General features: G+C 43.7%; 1 protein-coding gene across 1 annotated transcript in view; it reads right to left on the bottom strand.

Moving 5' to 3' along the window:
* Positions 1-21319, bottom strand: part of LOC119177370 (neuropeptide F receptor-like) — a 440672-nt gene that overhangs the window by 63773 nt on the left and 355580 nt on the right. The window lies entirely within an intron of this gene.

Here is a 21319-nt window from a genome sequence, read left to right as displayed (position 1 = left end):
TTGCTGATCATTTCTCAACTTGACGTGACTGTTTTGTAGGATTTAACTCACGTTCCCTTCAACATTGACAAATGATTTATTTATCTACATCAGTGCCATTATGTATAGCGCAGTCAGCGAAATGATAGCTGCACAGACTGATGTAATACCCGTCAAGTTGTACTAATGTCTTTGTAAATTTTCTGCGACAACAAAATCGAATTATCTACAAAGTGCATGTGCAAGAGCGCAGAGAAGAAAAGAAGAGAGCGCGAGAAATCGCATTTACACTAACCAAGACTGAGTTAAAAAGTGTTGTCTCGCAAGCGCAATGGTTTCTCTACCAGTCAACTTCTTGCTGCATTGCAATAGAAGTTTGAACAAGTTTGCACAAGATTAAACTTGGCAAAGAAGTAGAAAAAAAACATGAATGAATTGATAGAGGGGCAAAGGAGCAAGACAGCGCTGCCTTGCATGGGACACATGCCGAGAAAGACGGAGGGTAGCTTTTTTCGGTTCACCCACAGCTTCGCGCTTTTATTCAAATGTGCGGCACTAGAATTTTTGCAACGAGCAACTTGAAGCATTCGAGTGTCGAGGCGAAAAACTGAGTGAATAGGAAATTCAAGTGCTGTGAATGGGTGCAAGCACTGAAATTAAATTCTAGCAGGAACGCACGTAGCGTTGGAACACGCTCTGTTCAATTGAAAGAACGGATGCTCCGACACAACGGAAGAGCGGTTCATTTCCTGACATCGTCCGTGTTGCAAGTAGGCGCAATTCACCGCCTACAGAAACGATGCTATTTGTTTTTTTCTCTACGCTTGCTTTGCTCTGTCAGCTGCTCAAGTACGCCACACGCGCAGTTGGTGGGCGAGTGTATTTTCGAGCTTGATATGGCAGCGTCAACACACTGTCAGAACTCGTTTCTGAAGCGACTACTTGTCTATTTGTTTTGTCCCTAGAAGCATGCGGGCCGATGCAGCCGCGTCGAACCTAAGGGTTCTTGTTCGTAGCGTCTGTGTTTATCGCCCGAAAAAAGCGTCTCATGGGCTGTCCGCTAACACAGGATGGACGTGTACAGCACTTCCTTTTTCACCGCTGAAAGCTGAGAACCAGGAACTTGAGACATGTCTTTGCCACGTAATTTTTTTAGAGGCGTCCGTGAGGGTATCTGTGGCCGCTAAATGTCCATTTATGGGTGCATAAGAACTTTATAAATGCTAAAAAGTGTCATGCCTCTTGAAGGACGAAGTCATCCACGTGTAAAGTCCCCAGGTTAAGATAATCACTGCCGTTGATTGCGTAACTAAACCGCCATAACATAGCCTGTGACTCGAAGGTTCAATAACGAACACTTACTGAGCAAAAGAGAAGATTCGTGGAACCTGGGGAGAGGAAGCAAGCTGCTTCATGGAACAACCTGCATAAATCGTCGCAGTCGTGTTGAATTGTGATGCCGGGTAGGCCAATACTTTTCCTGATCTAATTTTCTTGACTTTACAGTTTACGGAAAACACGAGTATTCGGCGACAGTAGAAGTTATTGTCATTTCTAAAAATCAGTTTAAGATAATGACTGCATACCCAAAGTACAGAAACTGAGAAATCTCAAGCACAATGGTTCACTTTTCCGATTGTTTGTAGGTCATTACCTGTCACTCATTCCGTGATACCAGGGATAAGATACTGCCCTTGCAGAGTGCGATCATGCCACTAGCTTTCATTACAGTGATGCCGCACTCTGCAGCACACATCTAAACCGGCACCGAGATTAAAGAGCCTAAACAATACCACCAATAAAAAAAAACAGGGAGGAAATAAGTCAAAGCTCTTCGCCTTATTACTCCACAAGAACACCACTTCAACTCTAAATAACAATTTTTGTGTTAAAAAGGAGGCTGCGCGACGAAGCTTTTGTGAACTTTCATTTCAACCGATACCGAACGTTAAAAATGTGCCCATTTGGTGCGTATAATATTGCACTCCTTAAGGCGCCACAGTGAAAACAATAAACTCCTTGGTGCCTCCTGAGCACCAAAGAGTGCTCCGACTGCAAATGGAGGCCCAATGAGTGCTGTCGATAAGAAAGAAACTTTACATCTTCGCGAGAGCAGGGAACTGATACCTGATAAACTAGTGCGAGACTTACGGTGTATGACATTGGGACACACCTACCGACATGGACACTATAAATTGACGTCAGGCTACAATACTAATCCTGGTGACTTCAGACCGCAGCCTGGCTAGTTGTGATGACGTTAAGCACCAAAACACAAAAAATAGAAGCGTTCGCATCGCCTCCTCGATCGTCTGCTCACCCCGTGTGGTCGTGCGGTCACCGCCATTCAGCGTAGACGTGAGCTAGAGGAGTCTAGAATAGTGTGCGTGCACGCGAATACAAGTATACGGTTACCAGAGGGGACATTAAGAAATCGTTTGATTTTGAATTTGTCGTCACGGTGCCGATATTTTGCCCTGTGAAGCCTTGCGCCTGTGAAACGGGGGACAATAGGTGGGAGCTCCACCGATTCCCGTCTGATCCCGGTGTTGTGACAGTTATTCGCCTACTTCGTGTGCCGCGGCCAATGCGGAGACTGGATGCCAACCTAGTGAAGTTTACTTTGTTCGGTGTACTTCCCTCCGGACGCGTACACGTGCAACATGCAATTGCTGGCTGACTTAGGATAGTAAATGAGGAACGTTATGTCCCCCTGCCGCGAAAGTTGCCACACGTGCGGAGCGCCGAAGACGAAATAGGCGATCGAAGAAGAGGCGCGCGGACGAGCATACGTCACGAAAACTTGCATGTGCACATACTACCGTCTGGTGGCGCTGCTAATACCATTTCGTGACGTCAGGGTACAAAGAAACCTAGTCTTGCCTTGAAAAACATGCTGCAATTATTCTATCATGGTGCACTCACGCTTACCAGTACATTTCCTAGGTTCTCGGGGGCTAGCTGGCTTGGCCTATCATTGGAGGCGAAAAAAAATTATAAGTGAAAAATTTCGTGTCAGCGCCACTTTAAGAGTGGTCTACGAATACAAATGCGACATATTAGAAGCAGATGATGACATCCAGAGAAAGAACAAAAAGGTAACTAGACTCAATTTGGAAGCAGGAATTTGGGCCAGAAGTAAAGCACCAAGGCAAGAAAGACGCAAGCTCTCCTAAATAACAAAAAAAATTCCGTAATGATATGTACAAGTGTGCAGCTTTACAGATCATGAGATCGCTGAACTGCCAAGCGTGACTATGATGAAAAAAGTAAGTGATATTGGTAGATATATAGTCATAAATGTGGAAGACGCAGTTAAAGAGAGGCAACCTAAAGTCAGCTAAAATGAAGAGATTTAACATGGATGTGTGGAGCGAAAGACAAGCAGCGCAATGTTATTGGCAATTCTGAGGACATAGTGAAACAGCAGATTGCCCCCAGTACGATTTGTGCAGCTTTAATATCAGCAATGAAATCTTGAGCACAAGTACAGGATACTCAAGTTCGATGAGTAACTGTCGAGCGAGGGATTTTAATGGACCTTGCAAGATATCTACCGTGCAAAAGCGGCAGACGATAATATAACAATAGATTTTATCAAGGAACGAGAAGGTTCTGTATTAAAAAATTGGCCCGAATCTACTTGTTACACTGTAAATGTCGTCGAAATACGATAGTCTTGCGTCTAGAGAGAGGAACAAAGCGTTTATTTGATGTTCTGCGCAAGAAAATTGGTGAATGGTATTCTGAAGGCGCTGCATTAGAATGCCTCGAGCGCGTAGCGGAGGCAAACAAGCGCATCTAGGCACGTTAGACCCGAGTGCCATCTGGCAGTTATCTTCGAAAAAGAAGGCGTGCGCGACCGCGGAGAAAGATGTGCGCCAGTCTCGGAGGTGATAAGGTGTAGAATGCAAAGTGACGGGCAGGTGCCACCACCGTGTCGTCGTAGCAAAGCGTTGAAAACACCGTCTTGAGCATCGCGTTGCACTGTTAGCGCAGCGCGATAAACGCTGCAGTCTTTAGAGTTACTTGTGTGTGCCTCTTTTAGTATGAAGGCAGACATACAAAACATAAACGTGTTGTTATGGCGCCTCAAATATGCGCAATATTTGCTTTTTTAATTGACAATCCCACAACTATGAACGCTAAACCTTGGGCAACATTGGTGGGCGCTGCGGATGGGGTTGGCCGTTTGGTGCCGTTTGAGGCATCGTTAGGGCGGAAAAACAGGCAATTGTACAGACAGACAGACAGATCAAAAATTTTCCATCGAAGGTCCCCAAGAAGGACTATCGTCTTCAAAAAAAAAAAAAAAAAAAAAAAAACTTGCGACTGACCCTAAACACTCAAAGCGTGAAAAATTCAGCTGTTCTTATGTGCCGGACAAGTGGGAACATCATATTTGCTTAACAAAATGGAGGCGCAAATAAAATGAAAAATTGAAGATCCGGAACAATACTCCCAGTGTTGTGCTGGACGCTTAATAATACTATTTCGAATAGGACGAGAGAAACATTTTACTTGATTGAAACAAAAGAAAAAAAAACCCAACTGACTTTCAAGAAAAAAGTATTCAGCTATGCATCACAGTTATGTGATCAATCATACTATTCGGGAATCTGCTGAGTAAAACAAACCCCTTCATATGATTTTTATGTACATTAAAAGGACGTTTGACACAGTAGTGATTACAATCGTCTTGAGGCATTGTGCCGTAAAAAAGGGTACTTAAAACGTTCGAGAATAGCCGCCAACATGCACAAAGGCTCCGCAGTTGTACTGGTTCTCAGCAAGTACTACGAAAAAATGGTGATTTATGAACAAGCCAAGGAAAGAGACACAGTCCAGCACTGTTACTGACATGCTTAGGGGACGCGTTCAAAATATTCACCGATGATCACAATACTTTATGAGGCGAATTCTGAGCACAGCTTCGTGTTGGGGCAATACGCCAACAGTGCTTGAAGTTTCGGCTTGACGCAATAAATAACAATTTCTGTGAATTACGACAGCACCCACTGCATCATTATGCGTCTTTTTTACGGATAGGTGAGGTACCCGGTATACATATCTGTAAGATATGAGGTGCACTGTGTTGTTGCTTCGTGTAGCTGATGACGATGAAGAATGACGGTCAGTTGAGTGCAATGCAGTGGGTTCGAAGCATTAAACATCCCACTCGTTGTGCGATCAGTATTGTGCGACAACTGGGTGTAATTTTGTGACTATTTTGTAATGCTATACCACATGAGCTAACTAGATTCTTTGCCCAGCATGACGCCTATCTAGGGTCGGTCTTTTTGAAAATGAACTTCAAGCACAAGCGTATAGCTTTGTGGTAGAATACTCGACCTCCAGGCAGGGACCTTGGGTTCATATCCTGTTCGATCTTCGGTATTTTGTTCTCATTCTATTTTTTTACGTGTACCGGTTACTGTTTCCGACAGTGACGGCAGTGATGACGTCGCATGCAGTAACGGGCGTCTAAGAGCTGTGCTCTGAAATTATACTCAAACTGGTTAGGCGCAAACGTTAACGGACAATACCTAAGCAATTTACTGTTTGAGGATACTCCCTTTTTCGGTAACTTTGCCGATAAATTGTTGCTAATTGCTGAGGACCACAAGAGATGAAGTGTTACAACGGGATCGGAAAGCAAAAAAGCAATGGTCGTGTAGTCGTCGCTCCACCTGCTTGCAAAACAACAATACCATCACAAAACCACTCAGCATCATGAAAGCGTATGTAGTTACCGTGGCAGCCGACTAGATGAATATCCTTCAATTCGGCGTGTTTCAATAGGGTCTATTTTGTGTTTGTGGTGTACTAATCAACAGTTTATTCTTAGTTTACGCAAATATTCCACAGAGAGGAAGTTATGTAACATATTATTGCAAAATGCTGAATACGTTTCTCTAGGCTTAGGCAACTATAAGACTAGTCAGACAACACTGCATGAAAATACGCTATTGTCAACGCTTCCACAGCCATCACCTATTCGTACACTGACTAGTCGCGCCTGCTTTATGTTTCCTTGACGTGGCGGTGACGCGTCGGAGTTTTGGACGGCTGTGTGAATGATGCCTAAGCGTAGATTGACAGAATGGGTGCCACAGTATAGAAAGTGTGGCCATGGACGACAAATTTGGTGGACCAATGAAATGAGAAAACTTGCAGCTTTACTTCACCTGACATAACAGGACGTCTTGCTCGTAGGCTCTAAATTATAAGAAGTGGTGGGGGTTGCATCATAGACATAGAAGGATCTTTGTATGAGCTTTGTAACTGCACTAGTGATGAGTGTAATTGCATAGGCAACTTTGGCATTCGTGTCCTCTGTGTTCTGTGCTGTGAACTGATCGCAAACCTTCCTATGCATTGAGGCATTATATCCCTCCTTGTGCATTATATACTACTTTCTAGACCCTGAAAGCAAACTGAATTTAGCCTTTGAGTAGTAGCATGCATCGTACATGTCGATTACATTAGCTCTTGCCTAATCCTAGATGTAGTTTAATTACACTCTTAAAAAAGTTGCTTGGCATTTCACTAACTCAATACCAACCATTTCGCTCGTAAGAAAAAGCACTAACCTCTTCGAAAACCAAAGTAGCAAACAGCAGGTTAGTCGAATTCACTGCCTGTTCAGTAAATCAATAGTACTAACTACAATGGTTAGTCCATAACTGAGATGTTAGTGACCGCCATAGAAAATTACTGGCCGTACTGAAACTAGTGAATTACAACTAACTACGCAACCTGATATTGCTTTCAATGTTGTTTTTATGTTCGTGGGCACTCTCATATTAAGTTGACTCTATTATAAAAGCACATATAAAGCAAAATAAAAAAGTGAAATGCGACATAACTGCCGTTTTATGCTCAATATTAACCACTAATTACTTCGAATCATTACGATGGTAAGTAAAATCTCCCCATTGTACCTATAGGCAAGAACTGACCCTAAACATGAACTCACGCACACACTGAATATCAAGACTTCTACGTACGCAATATGTAATAACCTACAAGCACCTTGAAGGCCGTAAGTGCTTCGACTTTGGGACAGCATGCCGTCCACGAGTTAGCAGCCATAAAAATAAAAATACCAATAGATATGTTCTGCTATATTAGGTATCTTGCGCTCAAAAATTTGTTTCTGTGCCATCATGTTGCCCGAAATTGCTATTTGAAATTACCCTTGACCCAGACCTTCAAGTGCAGGTCCCACCGAACCTGTTCCGATCTATTCATATCCTTCTCGCCGGCACCTGGCTTGAAATGACATTCTAGAATGCACATTCATTCACTATTGGAATGAATATTAGCCCTTTTTGAGGTGGAGCAAAGCTATCGCAAACTTTCTGTGTTAGTGCACGCGCTTTGATTTCTTAAAAAATCCCTCTAACACTTTTCACTTAACGTCCATGTCCTCCTTATACCTATGTCTCTTTCTCTTTCTAATCAATAAAATTGATAGAAGATGTCTACATTTGGCACACTTTTTGCATATTACACTGCGGCATCAACAAAGCATCTGGCATGATGGGTAGCTTGATAGTTACCAAGTTAAAAAAGAACACTAGAAAAGCCTCCCGAGATATTAATAGCAAATATTGCTAGTGTCACTATAGCTGCAGGCTAGTAAAGGGATGTGGCGAAGGTAGTAAATGCGCTCGAAGCTAGTAAATACGTCCTTTTGCGAACTGTTTGCTAACTTTATTTAGAGGTGTGCTGTAACTTTACTGTTTATTACCTTTACGCTGACATCGAAGCAGTTGAGCTATTTTATGCGTTTTCCTCGCATCACTATAACAAAACTCCACCTATTCTATAACAGCAGTAAGCAAGCATTGGGCCCAGTCTTGTGACTAGTTAATAATGTGACAAGCGAACGTGCACATGTATTCCCTCGTTTATGTAAAGATTACGCTTATAATCGTCCAGGGAGTCCCCTGTTACTCCCAACGGCGGTAAGTGCCAGCCTATCACAGACCACAGAACGTGATCGGTGGCTGTAGTTTTGCATAGGATAAATTGGATGAGTGCATTTAATTTGGTCCCCACCTCGACCACCGTTGTCGTCTTGTTTGCAACAAAGTGGGGCACTCGTTCGGGCTATTCGCGCTAGTTGTTCGCTTCGATGTAGGTATTCCTGTTGCTCCAAACATCAGTGTTTTTCTGCATCTTTCTTTTCGCCCATCGGAAGTCACAGCGGAGCAGAGCGACAGGGACTACATACGTGACGAGCGAAGCAAAAAAGTGCAGTTAGTTAATGGCGTCGACTGCTTAATATTTATACCTATGCAAGAACGCTCGTTTTCGCTTTGTTTGCTTCGGCACGAACGCACGCAGCTCTACTCCATTTGTTTAATGACGATGATTCTGCACACAATGCGAGCGTGATAAATTGCCGCGCAAACAACGCGCAGGTGTTGCCACCGGCGAGCTCACATACATTGCGCAGACGGGCAAGATCCTTATGCATGCATCAACAATAACGCTGCTTCATATTTTTTTTCATGCGAAACATAAACGCAAACGGTCCCATTTATTTTTCGTTTGGGTTATTATAGGAAGGCCTTGTGCAAAATTCTCTGTGGATAAATTCTCCCTCACACACACACAAACACACAAACACACAAATGTGGCTCCAATGCACGTATTCAGATTAGTTTTAAAAAGGGAGCGTAAGCAAATGCAGCGGGTACATAAATGGTACACTGTTAATCACTATTTTCCCAACTCTGCGTTGCCATCCTATTCAACGGGTAACACCAAGCAACCGTTGTGCGAATACACCGCAAATCATTTCAACCATACAGACATGTCCCACCACAGTTTACTCCGAACGTTGGAGTAGTCCAAATAAATTTAGGTGGACTGCGCGGCTGCACGATGGACAAATGTTAAGCGAACCATGTTGATGCAAGACAAATATCTAAATCGTTTTCAACATCGTTTACAATATATGCAACATTAACGCGTACCAGAAGCATAGGAAGAAATTGTTCGTGAGAGGGAGGGGGGGCACCATTTCGATCTGAAGTGAGGACCACGAAGGCGGATTGCCTCTAGCGTCACAGTGGCATTTATACAAAATCTTATTCCTGTGTCAGGGGAATGGCCGACAACGCTCTCTGCGATGTCTGTCGTTGCGAAGAGACGCTACACCACATCCTGTGCGACTGTCCGCTGTATGACAACCAGAGACAGTTACTGGCGTCCGTTTTTGCGCGCATCGACGAAAGCCAAATGTCCATGGACACTATTTTGGCAAGTGCCCGAGAGAAAACATTGCAACAGAAGGCGACAAAAGCTCTGTTGAAATTTCTGCGCGACACGGACTTGAACAAGCGGCTGTAACAGCAATGTCACACACTGCGAAAGACAAGACTGGACTATGACTGAGTGGGCGCGCGTGTGCTGCCAAATGTGCTGTGTTTATCTCTCTTCCCTTTCTGCTTTCTATTTTTTATCTTCCCCATGCTCCTCTCACGAGCAGGGTAGCAAACCAGCTGCCTATAGGCTGGTTAACCTCCCTGCCGGTTCTTTTCCTCCTGTTTTCCTTCCTTTTCCTTGTGATCTGGATGCCGTGACGAAAAATGTGGGGAGGGGGGGGTGGATTGAACGAGCCCGGTGTTGTACAATCTGGCTAAGACACTAACGCGTACTATCATCGAGAGCTAGTCATGAATTGCAATATGTCCTAGTTGCCGGCTAAGACTGTCGCAGCATATACGGAAGTTATCTAAGGGAAAAAGTAAGTTTTGCCGCAAGGGCGAAGCATTGAATGTGATAGAAACAAATTGTAATGTTTGAAACATGCTCCTCAAGCGCAAGAAGAACACACACAGGATGAGCTCGAACTAACAACACTCCGACAGCTCGACACTTAGCGCACTTATCAAACCAAACGCAAAGGAGGCAGGTGACGCGCACCCAGGTATACGTATAAGACGAGCGCGGGTTAAGAAGTGCCACAGTTCTTCCTTCGCTCCTTTCACAAATGGGGCCTCTGAGTGAGCAAAGTGACCTTCGTGCGTTCTGCAGCTTCAATGCAACGTTGCCAACAAAAGCACACGATGTATACAGACTGCCCCAATCATGTGATAGGCAAGGGCGCATAGAGAATACACCCCGTAGGGCAAAGTACATGTTGACGAGCGCACGCATCGTTTGAGCAGAGTGATGAGCGGGCCCTTCACGGCATCTCGCTGTTGATGGAGGGAACACGCTAATATTTCCCCTGAGAGTACCCTACTGCCGGCGGTAGATGGTATATATTAATAGCTCGCCGTTAGTACGCTGAAGGACGTGTGCTAAAATAATTTCCTTTTTGGATTTTGCAACACACACACACACACACAGATATATATATATATATATATATATATATATATATATATATATATATATATATACTGACACAAAAAATTTGTAACATAAGTTCTACCATAAGCGCTTTTCTTATAGAAGCATCCACAAGGCGACATTATATGTATAGCGTTGAGTCTTGATTTGCTGTACGCAATGCTGAGCAACTCCATTATCGTTTCTTGAAGCGTTATTTCGGTCTACATCAAGTGCATTTTGTGCGTGCGCACGTTGCTATTTGCCAACGCAAATAACATTTGCCTGAAGAAAGAATGAAAGATGAATCCATTTGTGGACGCAACCAGTGCGCGTCGCTGGTGCCATATGCGCGCTTAGCAAGCTCCACTTCCGTCATTGAAAACGATTCTGAGAAGGCACGCCGGAAAGAGCCCTCGCATGTTTGTTTCTCGCACACCCTTTTTAATGAAGTCTTATTATCTTCGGGGTTTGCCTTCGAAGCGAAACTCGAGAGTCTTAAATGCACCGAAACTTGGCGAATCGCAACACCACCACAACAAAATGCTCTCCAAGTTCGCTTTCACGTCTACTTGCGTCGTTGGTGAAGCACAGATATAGCAACTTTTAAAGTGGAAAAATACCGGCAGTTCTTGACAAAGGCACAATGCTATAAATGCCATTAGAATAATTGTCCTTCATATAGGAAACGCCGTCGCACGCTTCAGTAAACATGAGTTCATATTTTAGCATAGCACTGTAAACATTTAAAAATGCACCGTGTTTTCTGGAGCCCTCTTGTAAACCTATAAAATGTATCAATATAGCGCCGGTGTGGGTACCCGTGTCCCCCAGTGAATTCATTGAATGTAGTTTTATTGGTAGAGTACTGAATCTGCTCTGCCCAAAAAGGCTGTAGGTAAACATAACGACGATCTTGAAGTAAAGAGCACGAAGGAAGGGAATCGGAAGTGCTTGACCTGACTTTTCTAGTATCATAATCACACGAAAAGCTTGTCCTTGTAATGACAAACTTGAGACAACGGGAGTAGGAATGCATTGAAGGAAGATCAGACGTTTTAAATATCGAAGACAAGATTATCCTTCATATGAAACTTTTTTTTTCGAGCGCGACAATGATTTAACTTCAATACATAAAATAGCGTACGGCTACATTGAACGAAAACAGCCAGAACATTTGATTCATCGAACATTGGCCTCGGTGGGAGAGTGGTTACCGTACTCGGCTGCTGACGCAAAGGTCGTGGGTTCGAACCTGACTGTGGCGGTCGCATTTAGATGGAGGTGAAATGGTAGAGGCCCATGTACTGTGCAATGTCAGCGTAGGTCGGTGAACTCACTCATGAGTCGAATCACTCAGACGCAGATCGAGCCGTGAGTCCGGGTGAGTGATGTTTTCGTGAGTCTGAGTCCGTGCGAGTCCAAAGCACAAGGCATATTTCTTGAGTGAGTTACATTTTCTTTTGCCGACATACGCTCTTGTCTAGCCATATTTTGCATTACTATGAGCCCTTAACTGGGACTCACGTTTACACTCATCTCTATCACACGTATTTCAAAGCAGCGTCGTTAATACAACGTTTCAATATTAATTAGAGGCGTGAATTACGCACCGGGTGCCTTGACCTCCCCCAACCAACTCTTCCGGGGAATTTCTGGATGATTATATCTTGTGCTGTCATCTCTTCTGAGCAAAATACCCTTGCGGGTTTGGAAGCACTCCGAACTCGTTTTTAAAGAAACTACTTCGAACAGCACCAAGAAGAGCGGTGATTACGTGAGGTATTGGTGTTAAAGAGCGTATGGACACTGTCGAATAAGCTGAATCTTGGCAGCCAGGTTCTTGAGTCGACTCACTCGGACTTTCTTTGACTCAGATAAAGCCGTCAATGTCTGAAGATGAGTGAGCCCGGGTGAGTAATGATTTTGTGAGTCTAAGTTCAAGTGAGTTCTGCTGCGGAAAGGTTTCGTGAGTTTGAGTCCGAGTGAGTCCAATGCTCAAAATGTTTGATGGGGGAGTCTGAGTGAGCTCCATAACCTTGCCGACCTACGGAGGTCAGTGCACTTTTAAAGACTACCAGATGGTCAAACAAAATTTTTGGAGCTCTCCTCTGCGGCATCACGCATAATGATGTCACAGTGAATGGACTTAAAAACTTCAGCCAATATTAATAATTCATTGAACATCGGGCTGTGTGAAACTTGCCTTTCTCCAACAAGGACTGGCTCCTTCTCACTGAAGGGAACTTTCCGGTTTGCATAATGATGATTCGATGGTGTAATTTAGCAAGGCGCCGCGCAGAGCGAGCGCTTACCATCGCGTTCTTTTCCCCATGATTTCTCGATGTTCATGGCCGTCATGTAGAATTGTCGTTCGCTTCTTAACTTTTCGTTAACACAAAGGCTGCCGTACAACATAAGAACCTAACTGTTCACCACCAGGGTCGTGATAATCAACACAGTCAAACGTCGAAAAAAAATCTGGTGTCCTCGCAGCGTAGAACACCCCGAGCAGCACACCGAGTATGTTTTTTTTAAATAATGCCAACATTAGCGCCACAGGAGGATGGTGTCTTCCGGCGTCCCACGAATATGCACATGTGCGTTCGAAGATGATGTTGAGTCACCGTTTACATCAATTCCGTCTTTTTTGTCGCCTACAACCCACCTCTCTTATTGAGCCGCGCTCCCAACTACGAACCACGAAAAAATGAAAACTAAACTGAAAAAAATCCCCGCGTTATGTCGTAAGCGAGATGGAAAGCAGTGCGCCTAGACAGGACAAAACGTTACAAGCAGCACACATCTACAGCGCGAACTGAATTTATTTTTGCGAGATGTCAAAACAAAGAGAGAGAAGAAAAAAATTGGCCCCGTATCTGCATGTAAACTGCAAATGTCGTCGAAAGACGACAGTCTTGCATGTGCAGAGAGTGAACAAAGCATTTATTTGATGTCCTGCGCAAGAAAATCGGTGCATGATATTCTGGAGGCACTGCGTTAGAAAGTCTCGAGCACGTAGCGGAGGCGAACGGGTGCATCAAGTCACGTCATGAATGAATAGGTTGATAAGGCTCTCTCCTTTAGATAGGGTGGTGGCTAGCGCCACCAATCCGTAATACTTAGTCGACCGAAAGCTAGATTATTTTCCCCCTTTAAAAAGTCGTGTGGAGGACTCGTACTTTGCAGTGAAGGGTTTAATTTTCACTCGCGCATTGACTTTATCATCCAATCAGATAACCTCTTTCTAGTCACTTGTATACCCGCTTAACGTCTATTTTGAACTCCCTGTCCCTAAACCCCAGTGCTTTGAAAAATTCTGCGCCATCATCCTGAACTATAAGGTGAAGCCCTTTACAGAACATTATCAAGTGTACGGCAGTTTCCTCTTCCTCTCCACACGCAATGCATACCGCGTTTACCCCTTCGTATTTGGCCCGATATGTCTTGGTTCACAATACTTCCGTCCTGGCCTCACACAGTAGAGAACTACCCCGAATATTATCATAGATCCTTTCCTTGGCAGTTTCCTGCTTAAAAGTTCGATAGATCTCCAGTGCGGACTTCTTAATCATGCCAATTCTCAACATATCGGTCTCAGCTTCCTTCACCTTCTTCTTTAGCGATAATTTTTATTGGTTTGGCCCTCTGCTGTTTTCTAAGTATTTATCAGTAAATTTTCTGGTTCGCTTCCTCTATTTTGTATCGACATTCTTCATGTACAAGTAGCTGAATACCTTCCTAGCCCAACACTACTCCCCCATTTCTCTCAATCGCTTCTCAAATTTTATCTTGCTGCTAGCTTCCCTGCCCTCAAATGATGTCCATCCCATATCACCTTGTACTCCCTGATTTGGTGTATTCCCGTGAGCTCCTAAGGCAAGCCTACCTATTCCACGTTGCTTAATTTCTAATCTTGCTTGAACTTCTGATCTCACGCACAAGACCGCATTGCCGAACGTCCTACCGGGAACTGAGACTCCTTTCCATTTTCCTCTTACAACATCATACCTATTGTAATTCCACAGTGTCCTGTTTTTCATCACCACTGCATTTCTGTTACCTTTAGTCGTCACGTATATTTCGTGTTCCTTCAGGTACTCGGTCTCATTGCTTATCCATACGCCCAGATATTTGTATTTATCTGTTACCTCTACCGTGACCTCCTGTATTCTAAGCTCACTACCTTCATTATCTTTAAAGATCATAACTGCTGATTTTTCCTTACTGAATCTGAAATCTAACCTATCTCCCTCATTATCGCAGATGTCTCTCAATATCTGCAAATCTTCCTCGTTGTCGACCATTAGTACTATATCAACTGCGTACATCAATGCTGGTAGTGCCTGTTCAATGAGTTTTCCTTGTTTGACGAAAGAGAGGTTGAAGCCCAGTCCACTTCCCTCTAATTTGGCCTCTAATCCTTGTAGCTACATCATGAATAACTAGGGGGACAGAGGACACTCCTGCCTGAGCACCCGTTTTACCTCTGCAGGCTTGGATACCTGTTTTTCCCAGTTTATAGCTACCTTGTTACCTTTATAGATATCCTTTAAAAGATTAGTGACTCCATATGTCACACCTAGTGTATCCAGTATTCACCACAAGTCCTCTTGAACCACGCTATAGTACGCTCCCTTGATATCTAATAATGCTAGCGACAGGGGCCTGTGTTCCTTTTCTGCTATATCGATGCACTGTGTCAGTGAGAACAGATTGTCTTCCAACCTCCTGTGTCTCCGAAACCTATTCTGCAGTTCTCCCAGCACCCCACTTTAGTTTCGCGTCAGCACGATAACGGGGTTATGAGAAAGGCGGGACCGTGCCGCAGACGCTCATTGTGAACAGCGTGTTTTATTCAACCGAAATAGCCTTTACGAGCAAAAGCTGTCACTGCGGCGTCGTATGACAGTGAATGAACGCGCTAAAAAGGTAAAAAAACAAAAACTCAAAATTCTTCCCTGTATCAACTCGTGCATTATTATAGCTTCATGTTTAGTTATATTAGAAGCAAAGGAATATTGATTAACCTATGGGACAAATTTATAGGTTTAAGATTCGTTTACGCCGATCGTATTGCTTCATCCTAGAAACGCTCGAAGTGGGAAGGTTTCTCAAAAACTACGCAATAGTTTTTCCGCAATACATGGTCATAGAAACTGCCTGAAGGCAAGTGAAGTCATTTAAGACAGTCATTTGCAGTGAACGAAGTGAATATTTCAACAGCAACGCGAACTTCAGTTGCTTCAGTTCGAAGCCGACGTCTGAAAACGCCTCCGTGTTTTTAGTGCACTACATAAACAACGTAAATAGCGCAAACACGGTTACGCAAATTCTCAAAAAAATTACCGTGCGTACGTTAAATGCTACGGGTCGTTCAGCGTGCTGGGCACGCCCATTTTGATCATGATGTTCCGAAAACGTGCTATATTTCGATAAGCCCGTTAAACTATAACTGTATAATGGGCGAAATGCGTACGTAGCATGCATTTGCTCTTCAGAAATGGCAGCAAGTTTGGGTATGCAGTAATTGATTCGCAGTTGAAGACTGATAATATCTCGAATTTATATCCTGAAAAATCGCGTGATCTTGAAGGTATGCTAGCAGGAAAAAGAAGTGAAAAATTGACCGAGAGCAGAAGCGTGCGATTATAGAACCAGCCGAAGGAATTTCGCGGATGTGTTTAAGGCCTGTTAGGGCGTTACTTGTTCTCACGCGCTGTTGCCATGGGCGTGGCGCGTTTTCGCTTAGCGCCATCGTGCGATTGCTCTGCTGATTGCATCTTCCCGTTCTCCTCTCATGAGCACCAACTACTACGAACAATGTTTCACGCCTAAAGTACTTTCCTCGAGGGCATAATTTGTTTCGCTCCGCCTCTGTTTCCGCGCAAAGGTGGAGCGTGAAACAACTGCTTGAAGCACTCTGCATGCTCAGTTTTTATTTCCGCATTTTTACTGAGCGTCACTTTCGTTTTCTTTACTACTTCTTTGAAAACCATGCTCTCTTGCTCAGTTTTACTGTGCCTACATTGTCATTTTCTACATAACGTGATAATTTGTCAAATTATCTGTTCCTTTTTTTTTTCTTTTTCTCCTACGAAATATTTGTTCACTAGAAGTACCAGACATGCACCAGAAACAAGTGAACAAGAGGTAATACATTTACCTTTTTTTTTTCCTTAGGAGAGCAATGATCGGGAAAGAGTTTTCTTTTTCACTTACATAGCAACACATTGAAATGGATGGCTTCGAGAAGAAGATAACGTAAATCAAGCTTGATGTTAATACACCATGACGTGGTATAGATGCAATGAAGGCCACGCTATCCAAAGCCAGCTGAACGAAGCGTGACGGTGCGACACCATTTGCTTGGTCACTTCTATAGCAAAGTGGGTAACTGGGCTCTTTTGCAGACCCTTTATAATAACTTCGAGAAATTTGAGGGTGTTAAATGGGACGTATTAGGGCTCAGCAAAGTCAGGAGAAGAAGTGGGGCTTATACGGTGCTGAATAACGAACACTTCCTATGCTACCGTGATTTAGTAGACAGGAAAAAACTAGGAGTGGGTTCTTTATACACATGATTATCGCTAGCAAAGTAGATGAATACTAAAACATCAGTGAGACGGTGGCAAGTATCATAATTACGTTTAACAAAAGGTACTAGATGAAGGTGGTACAGGTCTACGCGCCTACATCAAGCCATGATGATCATTTTGTTGAATACTTTCATGAAGACGTAGAGTCAGCCATTAATCAAGTAAAGACACAGAATACCATTATTATGGGCGATTTTAATGCCAAAGTAGCCAAAAAATAGGCCTGAAACCATGCAATGGGAAAATATGGCATCGGCTCAACAAATGCCAGAGGGGAGTTATTAGTAGAGTTCGCTGAACGTAATAACTTACAAATCTTGAATACCTTCTTCAGGAAACAGGCTAACCATAAATGAACGTGGCAAAGTCCTAATGGCAAAACTAAAAAAATAGACTTCATTCTGTGTGCACACTTAGACATTGTACAGGATGTAGAAGTAGTTGGCAAGATTAGATGCAGTGGCCATAGAATGGTAAGAGCTGGTATTTACCTCGATATAAAAAATCAAAGGCATGAACTGATACGCAAAAAGCCAATCGTTGACCCAGCAGTGAGAGGAAAACTATAGGAATTCAGAGTGTCACTTCAGAATAGATTCGAGGCTCTAAACCAGTTAACCGAACTTAGCGTTGACATAATAAACAAAAATCTCACTAGTATCATCAAAGAGTGTCCAATGGAAGTAAGACGTACAGTGACTAGACAGGACACTGACAAACTATCTAAGGAGACGAAAAATCTCATGAATCGACAAGGAAAAATGAAAGCCTTAAATGGAACCGACAATGTTGAGCTATCGGAGCTTTCGAAGTGAATCAATAGACAGAAGGTAGCCGAGATCAGAAGGTGTAACATGAAGTGAATTGAGCAGGCTGTAATAACCGACAGAAGCCTAATAGCTACGAAGGCAAACTTGAGCATAGGTGGAAATAGGATGTATGCGTTGAAGAAGCACTGGCATCAAATTTACTCATGCCAATACTTTTACGGCAACGAGTAGCTACAGACCTTCTAGTTGCAATTCGCGACATATAACGCAACTGAGGAACACATAGCTGTCACTTTTATTGCTTTATATCACTGGTTTCTAGAATAATGCAAAACGACCGGCAACCCCGCATTATTTAGTGCTGGGAATTCTACAGAGAGCTGCACAGAAGCCGAAACAACCAGGACAATATCGTCAAAAGCAATAATAGCCCAGAGGAATCCGACATCCTACCAGTAACGGGGAAGTAAGGAAAGCCCTAGGAGAAATTCAAAGAGAAAAAGCCACTGGTGAGGATAAGACAGCGACGAACCAGTTGAAACATAGCGGAGAAATTGCGTTAGGTAAACTGACCGCCGTATATACTAAGTGTCTCTTGATGGGAAGGGTACCAGGATTTTGGAAGAACACCAACATCATTTTATTCAAGAATTGAAAGGAAAAGTCAAGGACTTGAAAAACTGCAGGCCAATCGTCTTACTGTCCGTTTTCTACAAACTACTCAAAAATTAACTAATAGGGCTCGGGCGACATTAGAGTTTAATCAACCAAGATACCAAGCAGGACTTCGTACAGGCTACTCCATAAAAGACCACATTCATACTATCAATCAGGTAATAGAGAAATGGGCGGAATACAACCAACCCCTATACATAGCTTTCATAGATTACAAGAAGGCGTTTGGCTCAGTCGACACATCAGCAACAATGCGGGCACTACAGAATTAAGGCAAGGAAGAACCTTCCATAAACATACAGGATGAAATCTACAGTGAATCCACAGCCGCTATAGTTCTAAAAAAAGCGACAGAATCCCAATAAAAAAGGGTGCGAGACAGGGAGAAACGATTTCTCCAATACTATTCACTGCGTATTTACAGAAAGTTTTCAGGGCTCTAAATTGGGAAGAGTTTGAGGTTAGAGATAAGATTTAATGAACAGTATCTTCGTAACCTGCGATTTGTTGATGACATTGCCTTGATGATCAACTCAGGGGACGAATTACAGCTAATGATTACTGAACTGGACACAAAAGTCCGAAGGTATATCTTAAAATTATTATGCACAAAAATAAAAGTAATGCGCAACATTCTCGGCATAAGAGATTCCTTTGCTATAGTGGTGGAGAGACGCTGGACGTTCTAAAGGAATATGTCTACTTAGGACGGGCATGCAGCAACCGCGCAGCCAATTCATGAGAGTGAAATAACTGGACGAATGATGATCGTGGGGAAGATGTTCGGCAAGCATTCTCAAATATTGAATGGTAACCTGCCACTAACCCTCAAGAGAAAGGCTTATTTATAACAGCTGCATATTGCTGGTACTTGACCTACGGAAAACATACCTGGAGGCATACAAAGAGGGTTTAGCTAGAATTGAGGAGATCGCAGCGAGCGATAAAAAGGCAAATAATAGGTGTAACCTTAAGAGACAAGAAAAGAGCAGAGTGGGTCAAGAAACAAACCGGTGTTCAAGATATCATAGTTGAAATCATGATGAATAAATGGACATGGGTCTGGCACGTAGCACGTAGGCAGGATAACCGGTAGACATTAAGTGTAACTGGCTGGATTCCCAGAGAAGGCAAACGCCCGAAGGGGAGGCAGAAAGTTTGGTGGCCCGAGGACAATAGAAAGCTTGCAGGTATAACGTGGCAGAAGAAAGCACAAGACCGGGTTGATTACGGATCATGGGAGAGGCCTCCACCCTGCAGTGGGCTTAGTCAGGCTGATGATGACGTTATTCACTTACGCGTTCATTGTCCATAGCTGGACAGCTCACCAACGTCATCGCCAACGGCTAAGGCGCAGGAGCTGGTACAAAAACAAGAGGTACCAACAGGTACCACGCATGTGAGCGAACTTGGTTACTTAGTGCTTCAGCGCAATGAAGCGTGTGAGGCTCCGCAGTGCTGCTTTCGTTTCGCACTGGCACGCGAGATAGACGCGCCCGCAGAGAAAGAGATCTTAACAGCGAAACAAAGCACTCAGCTCTATTGTTAAGAGCACTCTACGAGGGCGGGGCAACGAAAGAGGGGTTGCCAAAAACGCCGGGATTCGCAGGCCAGCCTTTCTTTCGCACGGCAAGCCTGGTCAATAATTCATAATGGTAGCCAGCTGGAATCGGCACAAACACGGCCACTTAATACTGCGCTGTTTTTCGCAGAGTTACTCTTTCTTGAAGCGTTTTTTTTTAGAATCTTGCTTCTGTGCACGCTTATGGTGCATGTCTGGTGTGTTCGGGGTGAGTGAACAAATAGAATGAAAATAACAAAATGCTGCTTTTATGCGAAATCTTTCTTCGTAGGTATATTATTGCGTAGATAACCACAGGACCGGGCTACACCTGAGCAGCGTTCTATCACATTGGTGGTAGTCGACTATAGCATACTATTAAAACAGTATCAAATTAGTAATAAAATTAGTCTGTGTAACTGCGTGTTTGGGTTTCTACCTCATAATTGCACCCTTTCACTATTTTCCTCATGAATAGGTTTTGTTGACCCAGCATTTAGCAAGCAGCAAAATTTTAGCCATAATTGGCACGCGAAGTGTTCGGAAGCGATGATGAGGGTGAAGTGCGTGCCCCACAAACATTTGTTTCCTGATCGTTCTGTATATGGAGACAGGGCAATGACGCCGACTAGAGCTTGACACTGAGCGGCGCAGGTGTTGTGCCAGTGTGACGGTGTGCTGTGAAATAATGTTGCGCGTGTAAGGAAATTTCCACGGGCAGTTTTGGACCATGGTGATTGACTGAATTTTTATGTGATGAAGCTGAATCTGCGGCTCAGTGCTTAGAGGCTACTATACTTGAGATTAAAGAACAACTTCTTTATATGCTGGCTTGATGGACATAATTACGCTGTCCGTATACATTCATTCATTGTTGCACGAATATATGGACATTGCCGGCGCATATTTTTTCGCCGCCGTTAGTTCCCGTATGAAGTACAAATTGATAGCGTTGCCCAGCGCTTTGTATGCTCTCTGTGTGAGTGAAAGCATGCGCGGGCTTGCCCATGATCACTGTTCAAGCGCAGTGAAAACTCACCGGCCATCTGCATCTTGTGAAAGATGCATGCAGAGGCCACCGAAGGAAGAGGGAAGGGGGGTGGGCTCCGTAGCTTTGGCAACACCATCGCACTTTTACCGACCTCATGCGCTACGTATCTAGTAGTTGCGTTCAAGCCAAAGCCAGTCCGAAGGTCGCTACACTCGTTGCATCATCTGCGATTTGTAACGCCAGCCATTACTAGAATGACACCAAGTATATAGCATGCAAAAAGCAAAGAGCTGGCTTTACGTCATAACACATTCCAGTCTGCTTCTATCGCATTCTTTGCATCGCCTAGGTTATCAAACCATGAGCTCTTGGAGTAGACGATTGTGCTAGC

The sequence above is a fragment of the Rhipicephalus microplus genome, chromosome X, assembly GCF_043290135.1.
Source record: "Rhipicephalus microplus isolate Deutch F79 chromosome X, USDA_Rmic, whole genome shotgun sequence".
NCBI lineage: Eukaryota > Metazoa > Arthropoda > Arachnida > Ixodida > Ixodidae > Rhipicephalus > Rhipicephalus microplus.
The sequence above is the reverse complement of the archived record's forward strand: the minus strand, read 5'-3'. Positions and strand labels throughout refer to the sequence as shown.